Below are 17225 nucleotides of genomic sequence, written 5' to 3'. Positions count from 1 at the left end.
TACGAGTTTTCAATATTTATATTGATTATTTGTAATATAATTTAATATAGGATGGTGCATTGTTATATATAACGTTTTCATTTCAAACCGTTTTAGTCATATCGAAGACAAGTTTAAGTATGTATTTTTTTATACTTCCAATTTCAGGGCTTTATTTTAATTAATCTGGATTAATCCATGTCGCACATCTGGTTTTGATATGTGAGTCTCTCAATAGGAATTTTATGCATACACAATGATTCAAACCTGAGACTTTACTTAAACAATATCAAGCTGCTTATCAAATGATATCAAGTTGCTTATCACTTGAAACAACACAGTTAATAATTTAAGTATGTATTTAACATCCATATGTGTAATGTTTTTAAACTTTAGGATATCGAGACCAGATCTTAAATAGTTATAACAACCTTTTCTCGATAAATTTAAATAGTCGAACATTTCTTTTTTTCTTCCATTACCAAATTTTAAAGTGATGAGTCAATTTCTTAGGTGTCACTAATAGGATGCACTTTCAATTTAAAATCATTAAAAGCGGACCTCGAATGAGTTAAGACAACCCACTTAAAACGATTTTAAATTAAAAGGGTATTACTCTTAATCCAATTATGTGATAGGTTGAGTTATACACATGAGGATATCATACATATTATGCAACATAATGTTAATGCAAAAATTAATTAAACAAATATTATGATTAAATATCATGCAATGTTATTTTACTACCAACAATTATTTACATATTTTATTTCCACGCATTATACCATATATATATATATATATATATATATATATATATATATATATAATACACCAATGTTACTAAAATAAATAAAAGGAAACATAACACTTAAAAATGAAAAGTTAAGAAACTAAGTAAATTATTTAAACTAGGTATTAAATGATAAAGAATATAAATTTGCCATTTTAACTACAAAAATAATAGCAATTGAAATAAAAAAACAACATTTCACCATTTCAATTACAAAAACTAAAATAAAATTATGACTAATATAAGGGACTAAAAATATAATAAACCCAAACATACCCACAACCAAGATGTAACATGCAAAAACCTAAGGGTCCAATGTCTAAAATAGAAAAAATTAAATACAATACGTTTTAAGAATGAAATTAAATGCATATAAAATGGAGGAACAAATTATAAACATATACACCTACAATTAAGGACCTAAATGAAGCACGAGTGAAACTTAGGAGCTACAATCAGAAATTAAAAAACTTAAGGACCTGAGTTGAATACTTCAAAGCTCAAAGGATTAGTCAAAGGATTCACCCCTCCCTACGCAAAACATATGGTTACAACTATTGAATATTGCGGTTTTGATAAATTAATTAATTTAGATAAGAATTTGCCCTAACCCCATTTAATTTCGTTTCTTTACTCAGCCGCAACATTGCTCACCCTCAAATCCTTCTCTCTCGCCCCCTCTTCTTATTCTCCAAGAGCTTCGAAGCTCTTCACCGGTCACCATTCTCAACGACCACAAGGTTGAGTCTAAACCGAACTGAACCCACTTCTTGACATCTATCATCCCTTAAGATCAGCCAAACGAGACCCTAAATGAAAACCTTACAAACTCCTAACCACTTCACAGCGATCGTCTTCTCCGGCGCAAGCTTCAAACGGCGAAGCCCTCATATGAACAGGTAAAATAGATTTTTTCTATTCTATTCTGTTTTACCACTTCAAAACCCATTCCCTCACTCTTTTTTTCTCTCGGCAAGAACCATTGCTAAGGTAATACTACCCCTATCTCCCTGTCTATTTTGTTTTTAAATAATAATAGAACACAAAGACAAAATAAAAAAAAACATAAGAAATTGATGAAGAATACCTTGAAACGAAAATATGTAGTTATGATGATTTCTGATTTTTAACTATGGGATTACACTATTTTTTTAGTTTCGAATATCCTAGAAAAACCCTCTATCCCCTTACAATTGTTGCTGGAAATTTAACGTTGAAAATCGGGAATAACCTCATGTTCGAATGGGCACCTCTTGTTCATGTTTTCTAATCCAGAGCCCCCTGTTGTTGGTGAATTCTCTCCTGTGTTTGTGTTTTCTGCTTGCTCCCCCTTTTACTCGAATAATTGCCTCCATATTTATGGTTGCTTCGAATCCACCATTTTCCTTGGATTAGTGCTGAAGTAGGTATGCTTAACCCCGTAATTTTCAGGATTTACTTTTATTTCAAAGGTTTAGGTAGACTGATAATTTTGTGTTAACTTTGGTTTTGATCCAGTTGCTGAAATGACCAGATGATGACAGCTTTTAGAAGCATTTGGTGGTGGCATGATTGACGACAGCTCATACGCGTATATGGGAACAGCTCCTGTGCTTAAACTGATTTACTTGTAATTATTTTAGGACTGTTGGATTCTTATTGGGATTGTATTGGGCTTCGAGATTGCTTTTGTTGTAGTGGGCTTGAACTTCAGACCTACATAAATAATGTAATGTGTATTATTAATAATAATAATATATAATTAATATTTATAATTTTTTAAGCCCAATCAAAAATGGGTGTCTACAGCTTCCCTTCTTTGCGCATTCTTGTGTTAACAAGAATAGGGCAAAGATGAAAAAGAGAACCAGTTTTTTTCCGGTCTTCTTTTTTTAACATGTGATTTGGATATATTTCGTTATAAAGCATTAGATTGAACATGTTCTTCTTGTTCTTCTTCTTCTTCGTTGAATGAATTCTTCTTATTATGAACTCTCCACTGGAAATGTTGATTCACCTCTTTCTGTGATGGAATCAAACCAAGGTTGAACAAGTTCTTCTAATTATGAACTTCTTCTTCCTCATTGGATGAGTTTTTCTCATTATGAACTCTTCTGGAAATATTGGTTCACCCCCTTCTGTGGTGAATTTGAAAGGAACAAGTTCTTCTCATTATGAACTTTCTCCTTTAGGACGAGTTCTTCTCATTATGAACTCTCCATTAGAAATTTCAATCCCTCAAGCGAGGCGTCCCTGATTCGAAATGCCATGAATCGAGTGATAGGTCGAACAAGATCTTCTCATTATGAACTTATTCTCTCTTTGTTGGATGAGTTCTTCTCATTATGAACTCTCCATTGGAAATGTCAATCCCTCAAGTGAGGTGTCATTGATTCAAAATGTTGTGAATCGAGTGATAGGTCGAACAAGCTCTTCTCATTATGAACTTCTTCTCCCTCTGTCGGATGAGTTCTCATTATAAACTCTTCATTGGAAATGTTGATCCCTCAAGCGAGGTGTCGCTGATTTGAAATGCCGTGAATCAAGTGATAGGTCGAACAAGATCTTCTCATTATGAACTTTTTCTCCCTCTGTCGGATGAGTTCTTCTCATTATGAACTCTCCATTGGAAATGTTGATCCCTCAAGCGAGGTGTCACTGATTCGAAATACCGTGAATCGAGTGATAGGTTGAACAAGCTCTTCTCATTATGAACTTCTTCTCCCTCTGTCGGATGAGTTCTTCTCATTATGAACTCTCCATTGGAAATGTTGATCTCTCAAGCAAGGTGTCACAGATTCGAAATATCGTGAATCGAGTGATAGGTCGAACAAGCTCTTCTCATTATGAACGTCTTCTCCCTCTATCGGATGAGTTCTTCTCATTATGAACTCTCCATTGGAAATGTTGAAAACATTATGCTCGAAAGTCTTATGAATGGTCTGAAAGACTTATCATCTTGCTCAAAAGGCTTATAGATGACCTGAAAGATTTAAGCATCATACTCGAAGGACTTTCTGATGACCTGAAGGATTTAAAAATCAAGAAACCCTGAAGGCTTAGTTTCTAAAATATCATTTGAAAACATCCTACACTGAAGGGTTATTGATGACCCAAAGGAATTAAAAATCAAGAAACCCCCTAAGGCTTAGTTTCTAAAATCTCATTTGAAAACATCCTGCACTGAAGGTCTTATGGATGGCCCGAAAGACTTACAAAAGGATTAATTTCTAAAAAAAACATTTGAGAAAAATCCCTAAAAATTAGGGTTAATTTATTTGAAATTCATTTGAGAAATTAAGAAACTTCCGAAAATCAGACTTAGTTTCTTTAAAAACACATTAGCTGGGTAACATGCCCCACTTCAAAAATGATGATTGTTCTGTGTATTGGGTTCATCAATTCTTTGAGGTTCTGCCACTCAGAATATAATTCCCTTCATTCACGACTTGAATTCTATCTTTTCATTCTCTTTTTTCTTGAAAATCTGTAAAATTATGCTTTGATGCAAATGATGTTCTTATGAATGCAAAAATGTTAATGCAATCTTCATTTGACTTCAAAGTGGTGATCTCGGTCTTCCTTCACTTAGTCAAAATATCATTTCAAGCTGGCATTTCCGATGAACCATCTAATCCACTTGTATCTTTGTGTTTTTTCATTAAAGCCTCAAAATAAATGTTTCATTTGTGGAACTCTTGCCATAATCAGACTTATAATCTTAATGCCCCATTTTGTTATGGACTCAATGACGCTTTCCGAGTTGTTGTTTCAGGACTCTGCCATTGATTGATGCTCGGTTGGTTTGCTTTACAAGGTAAGCTTTGCTCAAATTCACGGTCTAACCCTGGCACTTAAAGTTGTGAGACTCATTCTCAATATCTTCTTGGTATGAATCTTGTCATCCCAACATGATATGGATTTCTGGTCATGCCCCAAAGTGGGTACCCATAGATCTCTTCGTGCCCAACATATCCTAACTTTGAATGCTCACATTCTAGTGCTCTAAACATGAGTGTTATCAAATAGTTTGAGGGCTTTTCTTCATGTGGCCATGGAAACTTAAGAAATGATCAACCCTTCTAACACAATGTCTTGCCTTTTATACGAGCAAGGATATGTGCCCCTTTCAAATATGGCAACATCTACTTCTTGATAGGTTACCGATGACGTCCCGATAAAGTATTACTAGTTCTATTCTTCAGTCATTCTGATCTCTTAGACCATCTGCTTCAAAATTGTGGAATACTTCATGTTCTGGCATCGGTTATTCTTTTTCTCCAATAGAGGCATAATAAGCCTTACCAGCTTCAAGGACCTTTCACATTTAAGACTGTCTTGTTTGAAAATGTTTTTTTTCCTTTTCTCTTTATCAAAGAATGAAAGAATTTTGTAAAGTATTGCTTCTTACATGTTCACAATTGAATCAAATCATAAATAATGAGTTTAATGAATATCAAATAAATCAACTACTCCTTTAAATCATTCAAAAATCATAGTCCTATGGCAAGTGTAAAAATTATTGACTAATTTAAGGTGTAGGTTGATTCTGGTAAAGGTCTCTCAGGTTGGTCCAACACAAATGTCTCTTTGAACTTTCACTAACTTGAAGAAATGATTGTTATGCTCAGAGATACTTCTTGGTTCCAGACTCTCAGAAATATTTTTAGGATGCATGGTTCTTCATCAAGAGCTTAAGATCGTCTCTTATGTCATTGTTGCACCATTCAATATTCGAGCTGCCTTTTCAGGTTTTCACCTCGAATCCTCATTTGGTTTCAAAACATTTTTTAAAATTTACATCTTGAACCCCCTTTTATAATATCATGCATTAAAGAGTTTTAAAAAACCAATTTTTATAAATAAAAATCAATCCTGAGAGGCGGAATAAAATCTGAAGATAGTCTCTTTTACTTAAAAATCCATGTATGATTAGAATAGACTTTTCAGGGACGTAATGTAGGCTAGGGCTCATGGTTATGAAAGAAATGGATAAAAAGGCCCAAACAAGTGTTTAAGTGTAATTGAACCAAGGATCAATTCATTCTGATGCCTTCAATCTTGCCTTGCTTGACTTGGATCTGCTTTGCTACTTGTTTTCATCATTTTTTTTGGATCCCTCTAGACTGCCAATTTTTGAGTTCATTTCCATTTTCTTATATCTCCAACCTTTCTTGTGTTTTTTGTTGAATATGAATCTTTGAACTAATTGCACTTGATCAACCTTATAACTTATGGCTCAATGAATCACCCATCTTGATTCAATTTTTTTTCCTTTTCTTTTTTCTTTTTTCTTTTTCTTTTCTCTTTCTTTTTTTTTCTTCTTTTTTTATTTTTCCCTTTTTTCTGATGGATAAGTATAAGACTTCAATTGCTTTGAGTACCTCCTCTTATTCTTGCATTTGTTATTCTTGACTAGATTTGATCTTGAAGCACCTCATATTTGACTTGTCTTGTGGTTCAAAATTCTCTTTACTCCATAGAGATAAAAACTGAATTGATGATCTTTATTCCTGTGAGCAAATATCCTTCACCTTGCCCCTAATGTGGAGGGTGATCCTTGGTTATGGTTGAATCAAAAGAAAAATCATTCAGGCTCAAATGGGGACAACAAAGGATATATTTTTCTCCTTTTGCGAAGGGATAAATGAAAGAATGTTGTTCATCATTTTATACACAGAAGTCTATGTAAAAAGAGATATCCCCAGGATGAATATTCAGGATTAACTTTTATTTACATGAAAATAATGTAATTAATGCATGATATAATTATTTAAATCAAACACTCATTTTTTTTTTTTTCTTTTTTTTTCTTTCTCTTCTTCTAACTTCAAGCATGCCCCAATTATTCAAAATTCTCTTCGGTAAGTTGGTCCATAATGCCCCCATCTCATTTCTTCTTGCAGGAAGATTCACAGATAATTGAAAGTTTGGTTCTTTTGAGGTCTGTTGGTTTCACCAATATGAAGGACAAATATGTGACTTTTGAAGTCATGTATATGGTGGAAAACCAATCAACTCTACCCAAGAAAGTAAACATCTGGATTTGGTGTCTCAAAAAAAGATACAAACATTACTTCAGAGTCTCAGATAAATGTATGGTCATAATTTGGTTCTGGTAAGGGTAAAAATAAATCATGTAATTGTATTTGGATGAGATATGAAAGATATAATTTTACCACTTGCCAAAGATATAATTGTATTTTACCACTTGATACTCAAAAATTTCAAGATTAAAATTTGATTCCTTGCTCATAATCATGAAAGCAATACAAATTTATTTATCACAAAAATGATGAGAAAGGAATAAAAAAACATGTTCAAACAAGACGTTAATGACATAAAGTTTCATAAAGGATGAAAGGATTTCTGTATAATTAGGATGCCCCCATTACTCATCTGATGCAATGGAATTTGATTCGATCAAATGTTATATATTGTGCTCTGATGCCCCATTCGAGTTTGTTATCCATTGTTCAAACAATTCTTGTGTCAACATCCCATTTTCCACAAGCGTCTCTATCTTCTTCAACAACGGCCTACAATTTCCCGTAGAATGCCCCAATGTCCCCAAGTGAAAATCACAGACACTATCTTGATCATAGCTGTGAGCAAAAGGGTTTGGTTGCACTTTCACTAGCCTCGGTGTGAGGTATGACCTTTAACCGAATGGGAATACAAATCTGAGATAGAAGTTTAGAATACTTTCAAAGTATTTTTCGATCTTGGGACTTTCTTTGGACGACTCAAGTAACCTGCTGCCCCTTTTCTTTTATGGTTGTGGGAGCTCTGGATGTGACATTCATTCACCTCATCAACCTTTTTCTTTTGATCACTTGGACTTTTGGAAGTGACTTTCAAGTTTCCTTTGCTGATTGCATATTCAATTAATTACCCAGCTGTCATAAGATCATTGAAGCCCCTCATCGAATTTCCCAGCATTAACTCAAAGAAAGGAGCGAAAAAAGAATCGTGAAACATACATGATATTTCTTCTTCTAACAAATGAGGCTGAACTTGTGATGCCACTCCTCTCCATCTTAGGAAATATTCTTTAAAGCTCTCAATAACTTTCATCCTTATCCTTTGAAGGTCATGACGTTTTGGGGCTAAGCCGCTAACATATCGGTATTGCCCCAGAAAAGCATCAGCTAGGTTGACTCATGTTTTGATATGCTCTCTATTTAAATGATTATACTATACTACAGCTGGACCAACAAGACTATCATGGAAGAAATGAATCAGTAAATTATCATCATTTAAGTACCCTTCTATCTTTCTACAAAACATCTTCAGATGAATTAGGGGACAACTGGTGCAATCATATTTCTCAAAATTAGGTACCCTAAATTCATGTGGGATGAACAAATCAGGGACCAAACTGAGTTCTCTAGTTTCTAACTCCTTGTGAGAGGCGTTAACGACCATCATATCTTTAATGGCTTCTTCCAACCACTTGAATTTGTCTTCAAATAGCTCATAATTGACGAGGATCTTCCCTAGGTCTGAGTTAGATACTTCAGGGCAAATTATCACTCTTGACATACCAGTCTGATGTTATTGATTTCCTTTATCCTCCCTTTTCTCTTCACCAACAGCTCGTGGTACCAACACCTGGATCATTTGATTCGTTGCGCCTTGCAGAGAACCCGATTTTGATTCCTTGTACCTCGTTGTAACCTGATGAACTACTATTGCAACTGATCTTGAGATTCCTCAATAGATTGCTCCATTACTTCCATTTGTTTATTTATGATGATGAGAAAGTAGTATGAATGAATGATCTTGTTATTACTATCACATAATCTTCCATATGTTATTTCTTTGCTTTTATAATTAATGCATAATCAATGCAAATACACATGCTAAATGCAAATACAAAAGGTGTCATTCTAGAGTGACCATCTTAAAACAACTTTCATTGAACACAAAGGTCTCAATACATCAAACAAACGTTACAGATAATAGACAACTTTCACTCCTAGCTTTTCTATCTCCTTCAAAAGCCAATTTAACTTCTACTCATGCTCGGGAGTCGAGTAGTCAATCTACATCAATTCTCTTGCAAAGACAACTAACTCGACCAACTTATGAGCCACGTTACTTACTTGAGTAACCGCCTCATTCATATCATTGTCTTTTTTCTCCACTTTACATTTCAACCTTTGAAGTTGTAAGCAATATTGACCATTCTCTCTATTAAGAGACTCGATGCGATCATGAAGTTCTCGTGCAAGATTTCTATAATCATGTACCAATTATGTCATTGTTTTATTATCAGCTCTACTTATTTCGAGTTCAATATCTTTCTTACGATTATGGTTTTAAAACCAGACTTCTGTGTCGGTAAGGCTGTTCTCAATATTTCATTCTTTGTTTGCCATATCCTTAACCCTTGTAAGGCTGTTTTACGTTCATTTTCTACAATATGTAGATCACGAGAGCACCTCTTAGCTCGTTCTTCGTGCATTTTACAATTTTTTCCATTGTTCGACACCACTCTTCAATTTAGAGGCTTCTTTTGCCCACTCTTCTGGATTATTGCATAACCCAACACTTTGAAAGGTTTGATTGATTCTTTAAAAACCATCCTTCATGGCTTCCAATTCTCTGTTTAGAATGTCCTTTTCGTTTTACAATTGAAGTATTTGAGCTTCATATTTCAATAGACGCTCTTCGTTTTGAATACCCTTACTAATGATTTTATCCTTAGACTCACTCAGTTTCGCCTCGACCAGATGTTCGACTATTGAACCCGGTTGACCCTCATTCTCAAATTCCAATACTCCATGTTTTAGCAAGCAATTAATTTAACGCTTGAAGGCAACACAAGTTTCGATATAATATCCTTGAGCTCCTGTGTGATATTCACAGTTGGTATTGGCATCGTACCACTCCAGATATGGAGGTTGTAAAGGCTTCACATATAGCGGGGACACCTCCCGGGCTTCTAAAAGCTTATCATACAACTCCTTATATGATATTGGGATATAATCAAAATGAGAGCCACCTCTCGGCTTGGATGGAACTGGAGTCTTCAGGTTTATTCCTCCTGACATTATACTCTCAAATGACCACGAGTTCTGATTACATGATTTCTTTTCATCTTTCTGGACTTCTACAATTGTCACCATTTCCTTAGGGTCTCCAAACAACTTGTTGATACGAATGGTGATTGTGCATGATTTCTCATATTGATTAGGAACATCATGCTCTAAAGTAGTCTCTTGCATATTTGACACCTCAATGATGCTTTCATCGAGCTATTTCTTTCCTGTTATAGAAGTCCAACTTCCTTTGGGCAAAGCATATATCCTATCCATCATCCTGGACATTTGCTCTTTTATCTCTCCTATCTCATTTTTCTCCTCCTCAGCTATGTGATCATTAGGTACAGATCTTTCCACTATTCTCGAAGCTTTCTGAGGATGCCACCTCTTAGTTACGTTATAGTATGCTTGATCACAAAACCTCTTGTTCATCACTAAAACCTTCTACTATACTGACCACTCACAAATCGACACCTTTTGATTATGTCATGATCATGCAATGCAAACAACGTAAAAACAAGTTAGTACAAATAAGGTAAAAAAAATGACAAAAAACAACAATAGGAAAATAAATCAATAAGCTAATGCAAAAATAAGAATGCAAATGCAAATGAACGAGGTATTAATTTCGAAAGTGACCACTTATAGAACAACCTTCATTTAGACGACAAGAATTCAGTAAGTACACCATGTAGTCAAAATATAAATGTGATTTTTCATCTCTCCATTTCCTTGAGCCGTACTCTTCGTGGAATCTCCAACGTGAATTGGTCTTCATGTCTTTATGAAGGGTCTTCTCATCCTTGGTATGACTATTTCCATCTCTTTAGTCAACATCTTGGCCTTTGTACCTTTAAAGGAATTTTCCAATCAGCTTCAGGTTTCTTCATTCATCGAATGTCATTCTTCATGGATCCTTTGAACATCTTCAGATCTCCCGGTTTTGACTACATGGATGAGAATATCATGCCTCAATATGGCCAGCCTTCTTATTAGTCAATCACTTGTGAATTAACACCCCTCAATGACATGAAGATGCAAATGCAATAAAATCACAATAAAATAGACACGGAACAAAAATAGGTCAGTATGATAAACAATAAGATAGTAAGTACCGTAAACATCAAATAAAACCTACCCTTACATAATAGCTACCCAATATTGCTTTAGTAGATCCTACCCAACATGATATCTACCCACATGCTTTGTTATTCACAACAAACCCTAACCTCATGATATCTAATTCACATGCTTCGTACGGAAATATAAAACCTAACCACATGCTTTTCTAGTTCTCATACTTCTTGCAAAAATACATGAATTGGAGGAAAATGTTATAATGAATTTCCCCTCTGCGTCTGCGGATAGAGATTCAGCATAAGACGGGCAGAGTTTTGGTAACACTAACAGGGTCCTCGAATTGTCCATTACTGGTGCCCCATTGGGCTTGCCAGACCCTCGACCCTCACCCATTATAGGCTTAAAACGAATCGAGTTCAAATCGAGAGGATACATTTCCCTGTGTCCGTGCGAGAAAACGCAATGTTTCACTCGTAAACATAAGGCATATGTACCCCAGAGGTTACTTGCTAAAGCCCATGTGGAGAAAATTAATTTTTCTCACGTAAGCGTAGCATTCACCCCTACCTAACGGGACAGAGCACAGTTATAAAGCTCTTAATATCGAAAGGTTATAGCGACAGTGGGGGGAAACTTATAATCCTTTGCCTCGATCCAAGAAAAACAAAAGACTAAAGTGAAGGATAGAAAACTGAAACATGTAAATCACACGTTAGTACAACTATTTATTTGTTAATCAAGTTACAAACTAAAATGCAAACAAAAAATTAAAACAAACCAGGGATAAAAAAACCAAATTAAAACGAACTTATAACTTTCAGTTGCAAAGACAATTAACTAATCGACTATTGGCATGACTCTCTAAAAAATTCCCCAGTGGCGATGTTTTTCTTAAAGAGAGAGATATGAGATTTTGAAAAAAACCATGCCATTTTTATTTATCTTCTCTATGATTGATTTTTAATTAAAAACAATGTTATTTTAGAAAACCTCTCGTTTCGAAAAATTTGGGATTTCTTTATGATAAAAAAACATACAGCTCGAAAAGTCGCCACCAATCTTTGATTAGAGTGTGATTGGGCACCCAAAAATGTTGTCATTTTAAATAAAAAATTAATTTTAATTAAAACAACAAATTAAAGTCTGCATTACCAGAAAAATTAGTCTAGGAGTCGGTTACGTGTGGGGGAAGGATTAGCACCCCCACAATGCCCTAAATCGGTACCTAGTCGATTAATTAATTGTCTTTGCAATGAAATTTACAAGTTCAAATTTAATTTGATTTACGATCCCAAAAAAACATATGAATTTTACAATGTTCAAAAGTACACAAATAGATTAAATTAAAATTACCAAGCCATTTAGAAAGATAAAGAATATTCGATTATTTAAAAATATCGAGCCCATATCTTAAATAGTTATAACAACCTTTTCTTGATAAATTTAAATAGTCGAACATTTCTTTTTCTTCCATTACCAAATTTTAAAGTGATGAGTCAATTTCTTAGGTGTCACTAATAAGATACACTTTCAATTTAACATCATTAAAAACGGACCTCGAATGAGTTAAGACAACCCACTTAAAACGATTTTAAATTAAACGGGTATTACCCTTAATCCAATTATGTGATAGGTTGAGTCATACACATGAGGATATCGTACATATTATGCAACATGATGTTAATGCAAAAATTAATTAAACAAATATTATGATTAAGATATCATGCAATGTTATTTTACTACCAACAATTATATACATACTTTATTTCCACGCATTATACCATATATATATATATAATACACCAATGTTACTAAAATAAATAAAGGGAAACATAACACTTAAAAATGCAAAGTTAAAAAACTAAGTAAATTATTTAAACTAGGTATTAAATGATAAAGAATATAAATTTGCCATTTTAACTACAAAAATAATAACAATTGAAATGAAAAACAACATTTCACCATTTCAATTACAAAAACTAAAATAAAATTATAACTAATATAAGGGACTAAAAATATAATAAACCCAAACATACCCACAACCAAGATGTAACATGCAAAAACCTAAGGGTCCAATGTCTAAAATAGAAAAAATTAAACACAATACGTTTTAAGACTAAAATTAAATGCGTATAAAATGGAGGAACAAAATTATAAACATATAAACCTACAATTAAGGACCTAAATGAAACGCGAGTGAAACATAAGAGCTACAATCAGAAATTAAAAAACTTAAGGACCCGATTTGAATACTTCAAAGCTCAAAGGATTAGCCAAAGGATTCACCCCTCCCTACGCAAAACATATGGTTACAACTATTGAATATTGCGGTTTTGATAAATTAATTAATTTAGTTAAGAATTTTCCCTAACCCCATTTATTTCGTTTTTTTACTCGGCCGCAACATTGCTCGCCCTCCTCTTCTTCTTCTCCAAGAGCTTCGAAGCTCTTCACCGGTCACCAGTCTCAACGACCACAAAGGTTGAGTCTAAACCGAACTGAACTCACTTCTTGACATCTATCCTCCCTTAAGATCGGCCAAACGAGACCCTAATTGAAAACCTTACAAACTCCTAACCACTTCACGGAGATCGTCTTCTCCGACGCAAGCTTCAAACAGCGAAGCCCTCATATGAACAGGTAAAATAGATTTTCTCTATTCTATTCTGTTTTACCACTTCAAAACCCATTCCCTCACTCTTTCTTTCTCTCGGCAAGAACCATGGCTAAGGTAATACTACCACTATCTCTCTGTCTATTTTTTTAAAATAATAATAGCACATAAAGACAAAATAAAAAAATATAAGAAATTGATGAAGAATACCTTGAAACGAAAATCTGTAGTTATGATGCTTTTTTTTTATTTTTAACTATGGGATTACACTGTTTTTTTAGTTTCGAATAGCCTAGCAAAACCCTTTATCCCCTTACAATTGTTGTTGGAAATTTAACGTTGAAAACCGAGAACCACCTCTTCTTCGAATGGACACCTCTTGTTCATGTTTTCTGATCCAGAGCCCCCTGTTGTTGGTGAATTCTCTACTCTGTTTGTGTTTTCTGCTTTTTCCCCCTTTTACTCTGAATAATTGCCTCCATATGGTTGCTTCAAATCCACCATTTTCCTTGGATTAGTGCTGAAGCAGTTATGCTTAACCCCGTAATTTTCGGGATTTACTTTTATTTCAAAGATTTAGGTAGACTGATAATTTTGTGTTGACTTTGGTTTTGATCCAGTTGGTGAAATGACCAGATGATGACAACTTCTAGAAGCATTTGGTGGTGGCATGATTGACGGCAGCTCATACGCGTATATGGGAACAGCTCATGTGCTTAAATTGATTTACTTGTAATTATTTTAGGACTGTTGGATTCTTGTTGGGTTTGCATTGGGCTCCGAGATTGCATTTGTTGTAGTGGGCTTGAACTTCAGGCCTACATAAATAATGTAATTTGTATTAATAATAATAATAATATATAATTAATATTTATAATTTTTTTAAATCCGATCAAAATCGGGTGTATACAAGATTATTCTTGTGTTATGAGTTTACTCCTATTTTAACATGTTCTAAATTTTTCTACTTGTTAAGAGAAGAATTCCTTGTTTTCACAATGTATTTATTCTAGATACATTCACCAGTATTTATGTGATTATTTTTTTGTTTGTATTTCCATGTTTTATTAAAAACAATCTTCCTATCTTTTCTCGTGTTTATAAAAAAAACATTTTTCATTAGTAAGAAAATGTTAGTAATGTGAACATGATAAGTTAAAGATAAGTATTGCCATTGGATGATAAGTTTAGTTTGAGGACAATTGACATGTCATAGAATCCTTTTGAACTCATTTCAAGGTTTGGATTACAATCTTTATTTGACGATGATGGGGGAAGTTGTTGATCACCAGAGAAGAAGAGGGAAATCATTCTCAGTTATTTTGGGAGTAGAATATCCGCGTATTCTTAGCTACTTATAGCCCAACGAGGTAAATTATAATTTAATATGATATACATTGTCCCATGAAAGTTCATATTATGATATGTTTATTATATGTCATTTTTCATTCAAGCATGTTAAAGACAACTTAATATATTATGTTAAATGTGTCACTAAGCTATATAAGCTTACACTCTCTTTATTTCACCATTTCAGAAAATTAAGTTCAATTGCTCTTCGATCATGTTTAGGGGTTGTAAGTCACTCTTCTCAAAGTAAAGTAAGTGTTATCTTGTTAAAATATTATATGGTAGTATATGTTCATTTTGTTGTGTATATGTTTTGTAATTATAAGTTATGTCATGATGTTTTTAAGTTCATACTAGATAGGATTGTAAGATTTGTGCATATAAGTGTTGATGCTTTAGTTACTATGGTTGTTAAGTCATTGTGATGATGAATATGGCATGTTCATATTACATATCAGTAGAAAGTTAATTGTATATATTATTTTTCAATTGGATATAAAGCTGACTGGGCCAAAAGTGTCACATTGGTTGTCGATGCAACCACTAAATTAAAAAAAATCCATTTAAATTAAGATATATTTTCCAAAATAGACCTCCATAACTGTTATAAAATACTTTTACAAACCGAAGCTCTATTACACATAGTTTATATCAAATAAAAAACTCAAAGTTTACAAATCCAAATACATAAAGGTCATATGAATACACATGCCCACTAAATATAATAGTAGAGTACTCTGGAAGGGATGCTGAGAATCATGCTATAGTTCTTCTCGAATGGCTCAAACTGTTAATCTACAAACAAAAAATATGAAAGTTGAGCTTACAAAGTCCATCAGTATATTAGCTAATCTAGAGCAGCATTATGGATCTCAGAAACATAATCATGTTAACATATATGGTAATAAGCAGTAGATACATGCAAGATCATGATCAAGTGCTATCTACTTAAAGTTCAACTATTCTATCACTAAAGTATGAGCCTCATGCTTCCTTTAATCCTTTACTAAGGACCTCGCCATGAGTACATGTATTAGGTCTCTAACCACAATATCATACTACTATGCATTCTCGAATGCAATCTTGGTCTCACACAATAGTTAGATACTAATCATAAATAGGGGAACTTGATGTCGCATAAGCCTTAGAAAATTCCCACCAAGGTATTAAATGATCTTATGGTCCTTACAAAGCTTTCATGTAGATCATGTAGGTAAACTCGGTGTTATATAAGATTCGATACGATTCTCGCTCAAACAGAGCATTGGTTCAGTCTCACACAGTTGTCAAGACAAGTATTAAGGATACCAACTATACAATACCAATGCAATTACAAATGCATACTTTGGTGCCCAAAGGCCACACACATACAAAAATCAATGCCACACTAGGGCAACTAAGGTAGTTTACCTACTCACTAGCATAGTTCATCATACTCAATTGATGTCATCCCCTCGTTGGATGCTATATCACTTCTGCCTGCTATATTGCTTGTTCTCTTATCTAGAATGTTTTAGAAGGGGTTATTAGTCTTTCATATATATTAGTTCATTGAGTCACTTTATTCTGGTTATTTAACACCCAAGGGTGTTTAGTTATTTTCACCTCTACAGTTACCTTTGGTGTTTCATGATCTTACAGGATTGTTACTACCGTTACTCACTAGGTTATATTACTTGTTATCCTGATACTCGAATCAGGTTCATTATTCGATAGCAACTCACTAGTCATTCAAGTCACATTACCTTTCGATTCACCTTCAAACAAGATAGGCAACTTGCGCGTCTTTGATTATCGATGCTCATATGATACATGATTCCTTTATCACGTAAATCACCTAATTCATCTTATTATTTTTAGGTATATCCTCCTTAATAATCCTTTGTTCTCAATTACTCAATACGTGGTCGATTGAGGATACTTAGAAGTATTACACCCATTAAGGCTATTTCGGTCATAACCCACTCCTAAGAGTGTTTTCAAGCACCTTTAGCCATTTAAGTCTCTTACCGGCTAAGTCCCTTTATTACGGGTGCGGGTCATTCCTAACTCTTATGGGCCTTAACGAAGTCGAATTTAATCATCCAAAACAGTTAATATCAATACCTTACATGTAGTTAGGGATGGGCATTTATGCCTGACCTGACAGGTTCCGACCCGACCCAACCCGATTGGGTCAGATTTTTCTAATACAAATCGGGTTCGGGTCGGGTGGGGTTTTCTTATGTAGTGTTCGGGTCGGGTCGGGTTTAGGGTGAAAAAAAGCTGACCCGATCCGACCCGAAAAAAATATATAATTTTACCCTATATATTTAGGGATAATTATAATAATACCCCTCTATATATAATTTTTTCCATTAAGTCATTGTTTTTATTGAAT

Source organism: Hibiscus syriacus, unplaced genomic scaffold (assembly GCF_006381635.1).
Source record: "Hibiscus syriacus cultivar Baekdansim isolate YM2019G1 unplaced genomic scaffold, ASM638163v2 tig00110239_pilon, whole genome shotgun sequence".
Taxonomy (NCBI): domain Eukaryota; kingdom Viridiplantae; phylum Streptophyta; class Magnoliopsida; order Malvales; family Malvaceae; genus Hibiscus; species Hibiscus syriacus.
The sequence above is the reverse complement of the archived record's forward strand: the minus strand, read 5'-3'. Positions refer to the sequence as shown.